At 52.5% G+C, this 17,468-nt stretch overlaps 1 long non-coding RNA gene across 1 annotated transcript; it reads right to left on the bottom strand.

The window, feature by feature from the left end:
- Positions 10,103 to 17,461, bottom strand: LOC106506716. The gene is made up of 3 exons (XR_001302204.2): positions 16,960 to 17,461; positions 15,577 to 15,709; positions 10,103 to 10,284 (listed from the first exon to the last, which is right to left on the bottom strand). It is a non-coding gene; the product is annotated as an uncharacterized LOC106506716 (long non-coding RNA).

Below are 17,468 nucleotides of genomic sequence, written 5' to 3'. Positions count from 1 at the left end.
ACAGGAGCTGGTGAGCTCCCTCATGTCCTAAGCGGAAATTCTGATACAGTCACTCATTCATTCATTCCTTCAAATGTCTTCAGTACAAATGTATCTGGAACAACTCACAAGAGAGAAAGGCACATATCTATTAACCATACCAAACGATGCACAATCTGGCTCATAATAAGAAAAATGCAAATGAAAATGACACAGGCAAACCATCTTGGCTAAAATCCAAAGGTTTATACACAAGGTTTGGGGAAAAGAAACCGGCTCTCTTGCACACTGTAAGCAGTGAGATAAAATGCTATAGCCCCTGTGAAGGGCCCTGGCAAGACATGAAAAAAATGCATAGGCATCAGTCTTTGACCCAGAAAGTCCACTTCTAGGAATTTAGCCCAAGATATACCGGCAAAAATATAGAAGGACATATGCACGGCAGCACTGTTTGTATCAGCAAAAGACTAGAAACAACCCAATCTTATCAAAAGGAGACTAATAAATAAAATATGGTATTTTCACACAATAGGATTGTACACAGCTGTAAAAAGGGATAAAGAATAACTCTACATACTGCTCTGAGAATATTCCATTAAGTGAAAGAAGCAAGAAGGGAAGAGCCATCTAAGAAAGAGATACAGGACTTCCCGTCGTGGAGCAGTGGTTAACAAATCTAACTAGGAACCATGAGGTTGCGGGTTTGATCCCTGGCTTATTAGCTCAGTGGGTTAATGATCTGGTGTTGCCATGAGCTGTGGTGTGGGTTGCAGACAGGGATTGGACCCTGCGTTGCTGTGGCTCTGGCACAGGCCAGTGGCTATAGCTCCAATTAGACCTCTAGCCTGGGAACCTCCATATGCTGCAGGGGCTCTAGAAAAGGCAAAAAGACAAAAAAAAAAAAAAAAAGAGATACAAAGATATATACATTTGGTTATGTATTTATATAGTTGATTATATATCTTAAAGGTGACTTTTGTATCTTAAACATGGAAGGATATGCCACAAATATACATTAAAGATTATAAAGGAGAGCGTTCCCATTGTGGCTCTGCAGGTTATGAACCCAACTAGTATTCACAGGATGTGGGTTCAATCCCTGGCCTGGCTCAGTGGGATAAGGATCCGGCATTGCCATGAGCTATGGTGTAAGTTGCAGACATGGCTTGGATCCCGAGATGCTGTGTGTGGCTGTGGCGTACGTCAGCAGCTGCAGCTCTGATTTGACCCCTAGCCTGGGAACTTCCATATGCTGCAGCTGCAGCCCTAAAAAGCAAAAAAAAAAAAAAAAAGATGATAAAGGAGGGATGGCATAGAGGAGAGGTGGCAGGAATAACTGCTAGACCCAGTTTGGGGAGCTGTATGAGTTTCCTAATGGCTGCTAGAACAACTTAACATGAGTTAAGTGGCTTAAAACAACACGAATTTACTTTCTTACTCTTCTGGAGGGCAAACGTCCCAAATGGGTCTGCCTACGCTAAACCCAAGGAGCTGGCAGGGCTGTGTTCTTTCAGGAGGACCTGGGGGAGATCCGGTCCCAGACTCTGGCAGCTGCTAGGGGCCTCCTGCCTTCCTTGGCTTGCAGCTCTGATCTCCACCTTCAAAGCCAGCAGCGAAGCCTCTGCTCTCCTCTCTGACCTCTGCTTCCATTAGCACCTTTTCCCTCTGACTCCTGCCTCCCTCTTGGAAGGACCCTTAGGGTCCATGGGGCCCACCTGGATTATCAAGGATCATCTTCCCCATCTCAGGACTCTGGATTCCACGCGCAAAACCCCTCTGCCATGGAAATACATATTCACAGGTTCCGGGGATTACACTGTGGACACCTGGGGCCAGCGGATTCATCTATCAGGAGAACCAGGCAAATATTTTACATATGTATAAACAAAGGTGAATTTTTCCCAAAGCAATTCTTGGACAAGGAAAAGGAAGTGAAACAAAAGACACTATGTACCCAGCTAGTGGCAGAGGGAGGAAGCCACGCGATGTTAAAAGACCGTGTTTTGACTTCTATTATTCTAAGGACAAGAGAGGACTGCAAATAAATCTTACACTGTTTTGAGTAATCATACTGTTGACAGCAATGTCGACGTTGCTATTCTGAGCCTGCCGTGTGTGTGTGTAATGGGATAAAGAAGATGAGCAATTATGTTTGTTTTTTTTTTTTTTTTTGAAAGAATGAGGTTTTTGGCTTGAGGGAAAGAAGATACAATGCAAAATCAACGAAGTTAAGGAAAAACCCTGTCGTTTCTGAATTTGAAGTAGGAACTCATGATTTTGTATATATATGTTTTAAAGTAACATGTCCTAGGAATTCTCATCATGGTGCAGTGGAAACGAATCCAACTAGTATCCATGAGGTTGCGGGTTCGATCCCTAGCCTTGCTCAGTGGGCTAAGGATCCAGCGGTGCCGTGAACTGTGGTGTAGGCCACAGACGTGGTTCGAATCCTGTGTTGCTGTGGCTGTGGCGTAGGCTGGCAGCTATAGCTCTGATTCGACACCTAGCCCGGGAACCTCCATATGCCGCTAGTGTGCCCCTAAAAAGAAAAGAAAAGAAAAAAAGGTAATATTTCCTAACTCTTTATCTTCTGAAAAGACCAAAGAATAATGACCGGCCCCGTAGCAGTGAACACCCTAGTGCCTTGATTGTGGTGCCTGGATTGTAGCCTCTAGGTGTCTTTTCTCAATAAAGGAACCAGAGGCCCCTGGAGAAATGACTGATTCTAGGTCTGGGGCAGGAAGCATATGAGATGAGTCTGGGACATCTTGTCACAGGGGAAGTCAAAGAAGCCACTACTAACAGTCATCCACCGAAAGGCCACTGAGGACAGGTGGCTTTTGAGCTGAAACGTGAAGAACAGAAGAGAGGCGACCATGAAAAGATCTAGAGGGAACACCAAGGGCAAAAGCCCTAAGCCTGCTCGAGATGGAGAGAGAAGCCCAGTGCGGTGTCCTGGGCAGGGAGAGGCGATGAGACAGGCCGAGAGGGAGGCAGGAGCCCCCCCAGACACAGCGGATTTTTTTCTCCTAAGTGCAGTAAGAAGCCACTGACGGGTTTTAAGCAGGCAATGACATCACCCCAATTAGATTTGCAAAAGATCCTTCCAGCTTCGGGGGGGGGGGGGAGGATGACTGGGAAGAGGGCAAGAACGGCAGCCCAGCTGAAAGGCCCCTACATTCCTCCAGGCAGGACGTGGTGGGAGCCTGGACCAGGGCTGGGGGGAGGGGGAGACAGGATGGGGAGACACGGTGAAGGGGTGAAAAGTCGGATGCAGGAGCCTTTCGAAGGGGGACCCAGTATGACTGGCTGGTGGATTGGGGATGGGCGGGAGGAGAAATGAAGGATGACCCTTAGGATTTTAGGCTTCCCACAGTAGGGTGGGAAGGAGGTGAGGAAGATGAGGCACGAGTGACGTGGGAAGGTGGGGGTGGGGGGCAGTGGTACGTTGCGATGGGGCTGGAGAGATGGAGTGGGTGGAGAGATACGTGAGTCTGGCGATCAAAAGAGAATCGGCGGGGCAGGTATAAACACAGGATCCACCCCAGAGAAAGACGGTGTCCTAAGACGTGGGACTGAACACGATTGTGTAGGGACTGGACGCAGACAGGAGAGGGAAGGGAGACAAACACACAGTCGTGATTTACTCCAACATTCAGAAGTCAGGAGGAAGACGAGGAGCCAGCAAAGCAGGCTCGGGAAGAGCCAGCAAGGTTGTGGGTGGGGAGCCAGGAGTCCCTGAGGTCCCCAAAGGCAAGGAGAATGCGGTCAAGGACCAGATCAACTGTGTCAAAGGCTGCTGAGCGTTTGTGATTCTCTCAAGCAGACGGAGTGGCTCAAAAGACAGTGGGCAGGGAGTTCCCGTGGTGGCGCAGTGGTTAACGAATCCGACTAGGAACCATGAGGTTGCAGGTTGGATCCCTGGCCTCACTCAGTGGGTTAAGGATCCGGGGTTGCCGTGAGCTATGGGGTGGGTCACAGACGCAGGTCGGATCTGGTGTTGCTGTGGCTCTGGTGTAAGCCAGCAGCAGTAGCTCCGATTAGACCCCTAGCCTGGGAACCTCCATACGCCACGGGAACAGCCCTAGAAACGACAATAATAATAATAATAATAATAAAGCGAGAGACATGCAACTCTCCCTTTCACCTGAACACTTGGAGGCCACTGTAGGGTTATTCACTGGCCTAACTTCGATATTACTGTGTCTCAGGGAAAAGGGAGGCCTGAGGAGAGGGAAAGAGATGCGGGAGGGGCCGGAGGGTGGAGCGGTCAGAACACACACAACATTTATCAATGAGGTTCCTGGTCTTACACAGTTTATGGGGCCCACAATAAACAAGAGTAACAGTGAAGATCACTGAGCACAAAGCACCGCAATAAATATAGTGCTCATGAAAAAGTCTGGGATGGCAAGAGTTACCAAAATGTGACACAGAGACGCAAAGTGAGCAGATGCTGTTGGGAAGAAGGCGCCAACAGACTTGCTCAGCATGGGGATGCCACAAACCTCAATTTGTTTAAAAAAAAAAAAAAAGGTAGTATCTTCAAAGCAAAGTGCAACCAAACAAGGTATCCCGTCGTGCCTGGGGCGAGAAACCCTGCCTAGAAACACAAAGTATTCACATTGGAGGAAACCCCTCACATTACCCTAAAATGCCTTCGTTTTACTAAGGGGTACACTGAGACCCGGAAAAGGAGGCCTCCTGCCCAGAGACGTGGAATACAGGAGGGGCAGAGCTGCGACTAACACCCAGCTCTCCTTCGCCCGGGCTAGAGTTTGGGCCGCCAAACACGAGACCGCACATGGCTGGAAAGGAGGCTAGATTCCATAAGCTGCCAAAGGAGAAAAGAAACCTCCTTCCCACCCCCAGGAACACACACGGTGATCGCCGCCGAAGCCAGAGACTAACAGCAGGCAGCGGTGGCTGGCTGAGAACCGCCTCTAACCCTGGCGCTTGGTACACGGCCTGTACCCAGCCCTGACTGCCACATCACAGCCGTAAGCCGCGTGCTGCCCACCAGCCGACTTCACGCTGGGCTGGTGGCCCCGACTGTGAAAGAGGCACGCCCTCTCCTCTAAATGCCTCGGCAACCACGGCGATGTTCTCTGCTCCCCTTAGAGCAGGGATCACAGGGCTCCAGCCGAGGGGTGTCGCCTGCCTGCTACAGACGGGCATGGCAGTGCCAGAACAAAGAAAGGAGGAGCGCAGGGATCCACGCTTCCCGCAGCTTCGCAGGCAGCCCGCAGCGCTGCCAACCAGCACCCCCGGAAAGGTGCTGCTCCCTTCGGCTGGAGCGAGGGAGGGAGGAGGGGGAAAAAAATGGGTCACTGCTTGAAACACTTATTCACAGCTAGAATCAAGACCTTGTCCACAGGCCCCCGGCAAAAACTGAGTATCCTGCATTCTGAAGGGTAGCAGAACTGCTACCCGCCTCTGGGAGCTTAAGAATTTGGTGAATTTTTCCCACAGAAACCAATTTAAGGGAATCAATTGAGCATCTACCTGTCCTTCCCAGGTCCTGCGGTGACCAGTAACCCATTTTGCATCTAGACTTGGGATTCCTGAGCCAACGAAGGCAGCCTGCTGGTGGCTGAAATGAAAGCAACCAATTTTATCCAAGACTCTACTATTTGGAAAGCATTTGCACATCCTGAACCAGACGGAAATATCACAACCATCCAGAGAGAGGTGCTAAGCAGGGATTTTTAGCTGCATTTAATGGATGGGTGTGTGGGCTCAGAGGCAATGGTGGTTTGGCCAAAGTCACACACCGGGTCGGTGGGAGAGCTGAAGTTCAAATTCGGGCCTTGTAATTCTCTGCCTTCTCTCCACCACATATGGGCTGGTGGAAAGATTGCTGGCCTGATCGAGGTCCAGTCCGCTGGTCACCCTTGCCCCCAAACTCTTTAGTAAAAGCGGTGGGCTCCCACCCTCGGTCCAGATCCCTTTCTCCAGCCTTCTCTGTGCCTCTAGCGGCCGACAACAACGCACCTCCATCTTCTGATGGGGCCTGGCCGGTCGGGAGCCTCAGCAAGACCAGAGGGAGCGACGAGAGGATGATTTCCTCAGGCCACCTGGTCCCTCGAGCCAAGGCCACTGGTTCTCTCCAGACGGCTCTCCGTCTCCGCAGTGCTCTCCTCACACCCCAGCAACTGCTTCCGCCCCCATCCCTTGCAACCCAAGGGTAGTAACCGCTAATCAAAACACATGGCTTGTCGCATGTGCACAAAAAACTAAGGAGAAAAAGAAAACGGCTGGAGAATGGAGAGGGCTAGGAAGAGGGATGGGGTGATGGCATTTCAAACAGGGTGACCAGGAGCGCCCTCACCACGAAGGTGACATCGGAGCAAAGACCGAAAAGCAAGTAAGTGATCGAGCCATGCCCGTAGCTTGGGGAAGAATCTTCCAGACGCCTGGTGTGTTGGAGCAATGGCAAGGGAAGCTGGAGGAGAAGAGGAAGGAGTGGTCCAGGCACTACAGGACTGGTGGACCCTGGCGATGGGCTGGATTGAGGAGAATGCAGGCGACACGGGAGCCTAGGGGAATGAGGGTGACGATGGCTCAGCACTTTGAATCCCTGACTACAACAAAAGAACACAAGGGACAGGCTGCATGGAGCAAGCATCTGCCATCCTGCCCGAGCCTTCAAGTGATGACTGAGTGAGTTGAATGCACTGAGCCCCAGACGTCGTTTGCGGGGCTGCCCTCATTGCCCTTGAAACCTCATCACTTGACCCATCTGCCCTTCATTTATCATTATCTGCCGTTCCATATGTACTTGATCACTTATTCACTGCTTCTCTCACACCAATATTTAAAACACGAACACAGATCTTAGCTGCCATGGCCAAAGCCGTATCCCCAAGATGCAGTTGGGAGGCTTGGCTCATAGCAGGTGCTCAATAAATGTTTGTTCCAAGATGAACAAACGAGTGGATGACGGAATGCACGAACTACTGCTGCTGCAGGCAGCTATTCCCCGCCCCCCGCCAAAGATTTTTTATTCCAGGCTATATGAAACTAAAGGCAAGAGCTACTCCTTTACCACTGAGAAGAGAACCTTATCGGTGAAGCACACAGGGTCCATGAGTCAACAAAGCACTTGGCACACAGTAGGTGCTTAATAAATATTCAGTGATTTGACTGGGCCTGTAAACTGAAGGGATGATAGAAGCATGAAACTGGAAGCCCTTATTCTGCCGCAAACGTACCCCACACTTTCTAAAGGCCACAACACACTCGCTTGAAATATAAGCCTTGATGTTTTTGTTGCCTTCTCTGCCCAGCCTTCCCATCCAAGACTCTGCCCCATAAGTCAGAAGGACCCACGTGGTGTGAAAGAGAATTAAAATTGTTTCAGTGGAAACGAAAGGAAAAAATTGATAAGGTTCCTTTTTTTCTTACTTCAAAAGGAAGCTCTTGAAAATAAATGGAATGCCCCGAGGGGAATAAGGCATTAAATACACGCCAGGATAACGGTATGAAAAGAACAGAGAAATTGCCAGAGACCTCCATCCCAGGGCTGCCTGGAGGGGACTTGACTAGACTAGGAGGCTGAGGGACCAGACGTGGGGGGACGAAGATTAGAATTTGAGTCAGTCTCAGGAGAGCGTGGCAGCCGAGCCCACCCCTGCAGACCACCTGCCACCAATCACGTGATCCCCGGGGCTATTGAGAGCCAGACGAGGGCCTCCCGCTGGCAGCTGCTCAGAGGCCCCCAAGGGTGAGCCAGCGGGGTGATGCCCACCTCACACCAGGATCGCCAAGCGCTAACGGGACTGCTGTGGGTCAACTCTTGACAACAGCCTGAGATGTCTACGTTCCACTCCCATCCCACCCTCCTGATGCCCAGAAGGCTGCTGGTAGTGCGAGGGGGCACAACTGCCGGCACCTGGACCCATCTGAGACGGGACGGCACCGGCCAAATCCAGGGCAAAGGTTACAGGAGACCCTTGCTTCGAGAGGCCTCTGTGTCCTCTTCTTTAACACTCAGAGGGCGACGTGGGATTGCCACGAGCAAACACCTGGCAGAGCAAGAGAGGTGAGACATTTGTCCCACTCAAGGTGCCCTCAGCAGCAGTTGTGCAGGAGAGGCTGTGGGGAGTGGGGTGGGGGGCAAGGGATGGGGGAGGAGGATGAGAACCAGCCTGGCACAGAGCACAGGGGGCTCCCCAGGAGCTGGCCTCCCAAGAGCTCTGGCCATTAGCCAGGCCATCTATTCCAGAGGGAAGACGAGACCGGGGTGGGGGGTCAGGGCGACAAACGTTCCTTCATTCAGCCGTCCAGTCATTCGCTCCATATTCATGGGGCATCTTCTGTGTATCACTGTGTGAGCCCCTGGGAATAAAACTGTGACCAGAAGAGCCTGGACAAGCCCTTCAGGATCCTTAAAGACAGGGACTTAACGGAGTTTTCAGTTGTGGCTCAGCGGTAATGAAGCCAACTAGTATCCATGAGGATGCGGTGGAATCCCTGGCCTCGCTCAGTGGGTTAAGGATCTGGCGTTGCTGTGAGCTGTGGTGTAGGTCACAGACGCAGCTCAGACCCTGTATTCCTGTAGGTCAGCAGCAGCTGCTCCGATTCAACCCCTGGCCTGGGAACTTCCATATGCCGCACATGCGGCCCTAATAAAATAAAGATAAGTACTTAATTCCTTCCTGCTATCACAAGAGCCCCAAAGGAAAAAATACAGAGATTCCTTTTGTCAAGAACTGTGAAGGGTCTGAGATTGGCCCTACTTGCGAGCTAGCAAGTGAGCCTGATCGGATGGATGCTGGCAGAAGACATGAGACTCCTGGGTCAGAGACCCGGGATCGTTCATTACTCAGAGCAAGAGCAGTAGCCAGAGGATCACCAGCTTCTTGCACAAGTTCCCAAGCCCCAGTTTTCACAGTGCAAAGACACGCAGTGAAATGCATCCCAAGAGAGGCACTCTGAGCTTAGGAAACCCAAATCTTTCACGGCGCATGTGCATGCATGTGTGCGTGTGTGTGTTAAAAACACACAACATACAATTTACCACCTTAACCCTTTCCAAGTGTACAGTTCTGTGCTGTTAAGTACATTCTCATTACTGTGCAACTGACAGCCAAAACTTTCCCACCTTCCCAAACTCCATACCCATGAAGCATCCATCTCTCTGTTCACTGCCCCACCCAAGCCTCTGGCAACCACCGTTCTGCTCTCTGTCTCTCTGGGGTGACTACTCCAGATGCCTCATCGAGGTGGAATTACATAGGACTTGGTTTTCCGTGTGACTGGCACACTTCCTTTGGCATAATGTCCTCAGGGTTTCTCCATGTCACAGCCTGTGTCAGAATGTCCTTTCTTTTTTTAAGTCCGAGCAAGATCTGGAAACCTAAATCTTTTACAATGAGCACTCAACATGCCTAGTCGATGCCGGGGAAAGAAACACTACCTCTATCGTCCAAGACTTTTCCCTACACAAACATCCTCTAAGATATGGTCTGCAAGAAAACAGTCTGTGCCTCTGCTGATGAGATGTGTAGAAATGCAAGATACCCAGGAGGGTGGCCTCCAAACCACTGTCAATCCAAAAAAAAAAGCTTCATGCCTCCACCTACTCAGCCATGCTGGGTCTGGACCAGCTACAGACCAGAGTGCTTCCCATGAGAATGCTTTGGGCCTTCATGCAGTTCCCAACGAGTCTACCCCTCCAGACAGAAGACTCCAGCACAGGGAGGTAGCCCATCATGGTAGCTGAGGACATAGGATTTTTTTCACCAGCAGGTTTACTGCGGGGGATTTACTAAAAATGAGTGCACAGAGCCACAAAAAGACTTGCACGAGGAGGTGCAGAGCAGCTTTAGCCACGGAAGCCCATGATTAGGACTGCCCGAATGTCCATCAACAGGCGACTGGAGCAACAAAATATGCTGTGTCCCCACAACGGAGCACTACTCAGCAATGATAAGGAACGAGCAACAGGTATTTGCAACAACACACCAAGTTCAAAGCTGAGACTGAGCTTTACACTGAGCCAAGGAGGGCAGGCACAAGAGGCCACTCCTTGTGGTTCTGCTCACATGAATTTCCAGAAGACACAAAGCTAATCTATGGTGAAAGAAACTGAAAGAGCGGTGGCCCCTGGGATGGCAGGGTGCGGGAGGGGGCCCTGACAGGAAACAGGAGGGAACTTCCCATCATGGCTCAGTGGTTAACAAACCTGACTAGGATCCGTGAGGATGATCCCTGGCCTTGCTCAGTGGGTTAAGGATCCGGCGTTGCTGTGAGCTATGGTGTAGATTGTAGATGTGCCTCAGATCTGGCGTTGCTGTGGCCCTAAAAAGAAAAAAAAATTAAAAATTTTAAAAAAAATTTTTTTAAGTGAGGCTAGAAGTATGGCCTTGAAGCACCTTTAGGAGTGGACTTTTGTTTCTACAAATAAACTCTTATCTGAGGCAAATGAAAGTGATTCTGAAGGCATTTAAATTTTCATTGCTTCCTAAGAACTCTTTCCTTGTTTAAGGATCTTTTGAAGTCCCTGAAATCCCCCTGGACAGGCTTATTCCTTCAGTCTGTATATAGTTATGCAGCACCTCTTGGATGCCAGGTGCTAGAGAGAGAAAGACGGCGGGAAATCAGACAGCCACCAAACAAGGTCCCTGCCCCCGTGGAGCTTGCATTCTGGTGGACAGACAACAAAAATGTACATGGAGCCGAGAGGAGATCATTTGGGCTACAGATCAGAGCTCTGAGGCAAGAGAATAGAGCATGAGAAAGAACATGATGGACGAGTGGGGGCTGCTTTAGGTGAAGGCCTCGAGGTGGCCTCTCTGAGGAGGAAATATCGGAGCTAACATGGAAGGAGGAGGGGCAGCCCCGGGAAGTGCTGGTGGCAGAGCTTTCCAGATGATGGGGCATAAAGACTGGATCCCCTGAGGCTTGGCCTTCTGAGATTCTGAAGAGGGGGCTCCTGTGATGCAAAAGAACTGAAAAAAGCCTGTCAGTCTGGCTCTGCCACTCACCGGCTGTGCAATCCCCATACATCTCTTGCCCTCTCTGGGCCTTGTTTCATTCTCTGAACACCCAAAGGAGGTCTGACAACACAGTCTCTCGGAGCCGTTCCAACTATGACAATGCAGGGGCGTTTGACCAGATGCTGGCAAGGCACACACCAGGTTCGCCCAAGATTTTTGAGTCCAAAAGGACAAGAGACTGAGGGACAGAGTCCACCAAGGCGCTGCCCTCTGGGGATAAGAACGAAGGCTCTAAGCTCTGCCAGCTTTGCTGCTGCAAAATGAAGACATTCTTCTGTCTCCCATCCCTGCCTCCAGGAAGAAAACAAGGTGGCAAAAACCCAGCATCCTCCCCAGCAGCCCTCCGACCGGCTGCAACCTTGGAAATAAATGGTCCCGTCAGCTCCGAGGAGGGTGAGCTCAGGATTTCAGATGAAAATGAAATAAGAGGGAACGCAGCCCAGAAGCAATGCAAAGTAACGACAGGGCCACAAAAATCTTCCACTGCAGCAAGCTGGTGCTGAGAGCCAGGCGACGGGGCGCTGACCTCGGACGCGGGGACACTGGGGGATGAGCTCATGCCCAGGGCCAGCTGGTGGGGCCTGCGGTTCTGGGGTCCTTGGGCTATCTGAGAGGACCTGGTCCTGGCTGGCAGGGCCGCTGCTTTCTAGCCCCACTCCCACCCCATCCTCCTCTCGCTAAAGCCTTAGTTAGCCTCCAGATCAGACAGCCTCCAGCAACAGACCTGCAGGGCTGGCGGACTCCATCCCTGTGCCAGGGAAAGAGGGCCTCAAAGCTGACGGACTCCTTAGCAGGAAGGCGGCAGGTTGCAATCCCAGGAAATGAGATGGTGCAGAGGGGACCGTGATTTAAAAAGCCATCATCCAAAGGCACCGCCAGTCCTGCTAAGCTCCAGGTTCTGCCGTCGCTGCAATCACAGCTTCCTGTTTTCTGGCTGCGCCACCCTGAGCAAGTTACTGACCTGTTCCTGTCTCTAAAACAGGGGAGATAACAGCACTGGCCACGCAGGGTTATTGTGAGAATTCAATGTAAGAATCTGAGAATGGCTTCTGGCACAGAGTAAGTGCTCTCCTTGAGTTAATTTATTTAGTTAATTAGTTACTTTTGGTCTTTTTAGGGCCGCACATGCCACATAGAGATGTTCCCAGGCTAGGGGACAAATCAGAGCTGTAGCTGCCGGCCTCCACCACAGCCACAGCAACACCAGATCCAAGCCGTGTCTGTGACCTACACCACAGCTCACGGCAACGCCGGATCCTTAACCCACTGAGTGAGGCCAGGGATTGAACCCGAGTCCTCGAGTCAGGTTCATTAACCACTGAGCCACAACGGGAACTCCAAAGTTAGTTTATTTTTATATCGTTTCATAGTCACATTAAATACGTCTCTATATGCACAAGGAAAGCAACATAGGACCAGCCAAGCTCAAACACCCAAGCTCGTTAATACTAAGAATCCACAGACTATCTCTTGACCCTCCCCTCCCCCATCTACCCAACAATCTTCAGCAATGACACCCAGCCCCCCTTTGAGCCTTGCTTAGCCTCTGCCAGTGCAAAGCACGCTAATGAGCTATTTCTCCTCTTAGACCAAAAAACCCCCCAAAAGTTGAAAGCAAGGGTTAAAATCTCAAATGCCCACAGGGGCCAAGAAAGTACAGCAGATGAGTCAAGGGAGCTCAGCCTCAGACAGCAAGAAGCAGTGAGGACTGTGGCAAACTAGAGAAGCCATGTCCCATCTGAAGGAAAAAGTTGCTACCAGCTCTGGCCAGTTTTCGCCAGGGAGGAATGTAGGTCCAGGGTTGGAGACGTTTGAGATTTCAAGGGAAGCCAGAAATCCAGATTTTTTATGCGAGATCTCCTAATGTTCAAATATTAGCATACATTCATTCTTTTTAAAGTAGGGAAGGCCCAGCGAGATACACCCGTTTGCACCCAGTGAGTTGAGGGGCAGCGCCCTCCAGCTATTCCTGGCTTCGGGGCCAGTGCCCTCTTCCTGCAAGAAGCAGAACATCCTGGCTGGCCTGAAGCAACAAGGAATCAGAGAGATCTTAATTAAGCTCCAGGCGGAGCACCTATTAGTTGATAAAGGCTTTGGGAAAGAGTGAGGGAAAGAGCCCCCTGAGGGCTGGAGCTGCGGTGGAAGCTCAAAGAAGGGGCTGGGCTTTGAAGTGGGCTTTGGGGGCTGTCAGACCAGGAAAAGCTGAAGCCAGAGGAGGGGCGGAGGGAGATGGGAGTTAGAAGGAACTGAAAGCGCCAACTCAGAGCGCCTTCAGGTGTGGACACACCGTGTAAAGCTGCAGGACGCTCTCACCGGGATTCTATTAAGAAGGTGATTGCGCTGCTCGGGGCTGTGGCACTTAAAGCCGGCAGAGAGGGTGCAGGGTCCTCCCGGGAGAAAGGACAGTGCCCCGTTCTCTGGATGTGGCCCGAACTTAGCTGGAAGGCCTCTACCCCCAGAGACCTCGCTCAGCACACGGATCTGCTTACACGTAGGCTCCATCGCTAACACGTAAGCTCCTCTAAAGCTGGAAATGTGTCTTCGAGATGCTTGGCAAACAGACGGTCCTTCATGGACATGTGTCGCATGATCCAAAGAACAAGAAGCAAGACATCAAAGCCTAGCGTGCACGCCCACACCTCCAAAACGGATCCTCTCCCGGGATGGGGCCGGGGGTGAGCAAAGGCAGCAGCTGGCACTGCGCACAGCAGCCGCGAAGATCTGGTGTTCGCACAGAGGAACGCCTCGAGCCGGGTGTCAGGAAAAGGACGGTGACATCCCGTAATGGCCTGAGGCAGGGAGGCGTTAAGCACCCCAGAGCCCCCAGGAGATGGACGTGATGCACAACTTATCAAAGCTCTAGTGGATGTCTTGGATCATTCGAGAACTCATTCACATATTAGAAAAATGAAAATAAACTAGCTCAGCATTTTAATCCTTTCCCAGAACAGATGGGGCAGCTGAGAGGCTCAGGGCACCAAGGGGCCTTGTGTCCAGTCACCCAGCGAGGCTAGGGCCACAGGCTGGACCAGGACCCAGGGCCACAGACTAGGAGCAGCGCTGGGACCAGGGTGAGGCAGGTGGAACATTGGCCTGGGTGTTTAATTTAAGAAGGTGCCCAAAAGCTCAGTAATCAAGGTAAATAACATTTTGAGACAGTATTTTAAAAAAAAATCAAAATTAGTGTAAAACAAACTCCTGATAAGCAACAGCAGCTTTTAAAATAAAGAGTTAAATAAAGTTGTACCCTTGGGTGCCTCCACCTCCCTCCCTGTCCCCTGATCCCGCCTGGCCAAGGAGTCCCAAAGGTGACAGCAGCTGACGAAGATGCGTACGACATGGCTGTGTGGAAAGCCAAGGAAGACCACTCCAGGAAGAGGGCCACGCTGCTCGGGGCAGCTGAGGCCCAGAAAAGAGGCAGAGCAGCAGCAGAGGTGGCGGGGGAAGGCTCCCCACCCTCCCATCCCCACCCCGGAATCGCGGGGCAGCACTTTTCCTACAATAAGCTGTGTGCCAGGGACACCCGGTGAGACCCTCTGCCAGGAAAGCTTAGGGAGACCCCCACCCAGACCCCCCCTCCTCCTAACTCTAACCAGGGGTCTTGCAGATCTAAGCCTTTTCATCTCAAGGGGCAGGATGGATTGCAAAGTCTGGGCAGTGCTGGGGAACCCTCAGACGGTGGAAAAACAACCCAGAATTTTATGACCTACTGACAGTAGGTTATGAATGGGAAGGAAAGCATATCCTTAAACCGCTGACAGTAACTCCCTTTTAAGGGATTTCCTTGGGGCCAGCGACGCCATAGCTTCCTCCTGCCCCCGGGACTCACAGCAGCTTGTTTTTCAGTGACAAGCTGGGGCTTTTAGGTCAGACAGGTCTGGATTCAGACCCAGCTTTGTCATTTACTGTGTAGCCCTGGACAATTTACTGAGATGAGAAGACAGTATATCATGCGTCCAGGGTCAGGAGTAACTTAAATGACCTGATGGGGCTGAGGGGCAAACCACGGGCGAAGGTGGGGGGCATGGGGGGGCCCCACCACCCAGCACCAGCACATGGCTCCCATGAGGGATGTCTGCCAGATCGCCCAGTGTTCCAAAGCAAACAAAAAATTATGTGAAAACTCCCAATGTCTAAAGGTTGGCCAACGAATTCAAAGTTGTTTAAAAACTTCAATCCAGCAGCCCTGCCTAAAACAGGTCTTGGAGCCAGAGCCCACCGACCGGCCCGGCTTGTACCTCTGACATTTACAAATCACCCGGCAACCTGCCTGGCACCTAGTAGGTGCTCAGCAAACGCAGAATGTCTCCGTCTTTTCAGGACACTCTCCAGGCATCATCAACATCCATTTCCACACAACAGCTTGGGAGGGAAATGGAGAGATGACGAGAAGAGCTGAAAATCTGGAAGGCTCTAAAGGGAGGGAGCAACTGCAGAGGGAATTCCATAAAAGGACTTAAAAGAATTTTATTGGACATCGTTGAGCACAAGTCCGGGATAAGATCAGGCAGTAATTTAAGTCCTGGGCACAGCAAGGGAGCCTGTGTAGTGTACGTGGGGTGGTTGGGGGGCGGGAGGGAGGAACTGTCCTTACCAAGGTCCCCATCTGTGCTGTGGGTCCTCTGTCCACAGGTCACCCCAACATCGGACACAGGTGCACAGCGTCCTGATAGACACAGCTCCCGGGGACAGCCCTTTCACAGAGCGGCTCAAAGGTCCAGATGGGCCTACACAATAGAAAGCACGGCTTGAGTCCACCCGAGAACCCTCAAGTGAGACCCAGATGGGTTGGGTCTCCCATCTTCAAGATCACGGTTCTCAACGCGGGATCCCCAGACCAGTGGCCGCCCCAGCTGCAGCAGGGAACTTGTTTGAAGGGCCTCACCCCAAAGCCACCAACACAGAAAGCCGGGGGGGAGGGCCAAGCCTCTGGGTTTGAACCAGCCCTCCAGAGGATCCCGACACACAGTAGGTCTAAGAACTCCTGCTCCACTACGTGCTCCTGTGATCTTCAGCAAGTCCTGTGTCTCCCTGAGATCACCAAATGCGTCCCCTCGGACTGTCCCAGGAATTTCTGTAACAACTATGTCAGAAGCCTGGGCTGTCTGGACCAGACAATGTGGAAGATGCCGGGGGACAGACAGCACACAGTCCTGGCCCTCATGGAATCTGATGTCTAGAGCAGAGACAGATAATAAGCAAGGAAAAGGGATACAGATGCCAATTTTCAGAAGGGAAAGGCAGGGGTGTGATCCACCACATAGACCTATGCTCCTCCGAGTGTTCTCCAGGGACCCCCTGATCACCGAAGCCACACAGCTGGGGGACCTCCCTTCTACACACCCTCCCCAGGCCCTCTCTGGTTCCTCAAACCCGCCTTCTTCTCCCCTGCTTCAGGGCCACTGCCTTTGGGGTTCCATCGACTAGGAATGTGCTCTTCCCAGATCTTCCAAAGATGGGCGCCCTCTCCTTGTTCAGGGCTCAGTGTCAGTGTCACCTCCTCCCAGGTCTAGCCAAAGCCATCTCTCCCCTCAGTCTATACTCCCCCCTACACCCAGCTCTGGCATCTTCCGGCCCTGCCATAGCCTGCAGTCCTGCTAACTAGCCATTGCCCTGGTTCTGCCTCTCCCAACAGAAAGTGAGGTCTTGGGGACAGGTCCTTGGGGCGGTGGCTTCCGCAGCACCAGTGAGCCAAGGTTTGCCCTTCGCGGTTGGAATGACACTCTGACCCCACTCCCCCTCATGCCCTGGCGGAAAGAGTGGGCACTCCGCTCCCTGCTCCCCAGGGACGAGGTGGACGAGGCCTCACGCCAGGCCCCGGGCAGGGTTTCCTCACGGCCTTGCTCGGTTCTGATGGTGAGAAAGGGCGGGAGACACTGGAAGGGAAAGAGGAAAGGCCTAAAAGGCTAGCTCTGCGGTGGCGCCCTCTCTCGGGCTCAGACCTCCAACCCAACTCCCCCAGAATCGAGACTCCTACCAATTCAGAGGCGAGGCGTCGCTCCCAGCGGGCTGCCTGCCTGGGCCGAGCCGGGGACCCCCGTGTCCCGCGTCGGCCGGGGTGCGGGGCAGCTGGGCCACGTGGGCGGTAGCATACGGGGCCTCGAAGGGAAGGGCCCCTGGCGTGGCACGTGCTGTCCCTAAGACGTTGACGCTGCAAGGTGTCTGCACTCCCTGGCCCGCAGTGGCCCGAGGGGTCCAAGGCCAATGGCGCGCTTGGACTTCCAGGGAAGCTCAGGACAGACGCGCGGGGCCGCACAAAAACGAAGCGCGTGAGCCTGCGGCCCCGGGGCTGCGGAGCGTGGGGGCTGGACGTGGCACGTTGGCGCCTGCGGCAGTGGCGCCAGGGGACCGGGACCACCTGGGCCCTTGAACCCGGGGGAAGCACGAGACACGGCGCGCGCGCCCCCTGGAGGCTGGAGCGCAGCCGGCCGCGTGCAGCCCGAGGGCAGCGGAGCGCGGGGGCCACGGGGGCCGGCGGAGGGGCGC

Source organism: Sus scrofa, chromosome 17 (assembly GCF_000003025.6).
Source record: "Sus scrofa isolate TJ Tabasco breed Duroc chromosome 17, Sscrofa11.1, whole genome shotgun sequence".
NCBI lineage: Eukaryota > Metazoa > Chordata > Mammalia > Artiodactyla > Suidae > Sus > Sus scrofa.
Note: the sequence above shows the minus strand (reverse complement) of the source record. Positions and strands in the feature narration are given on the sequence as shown.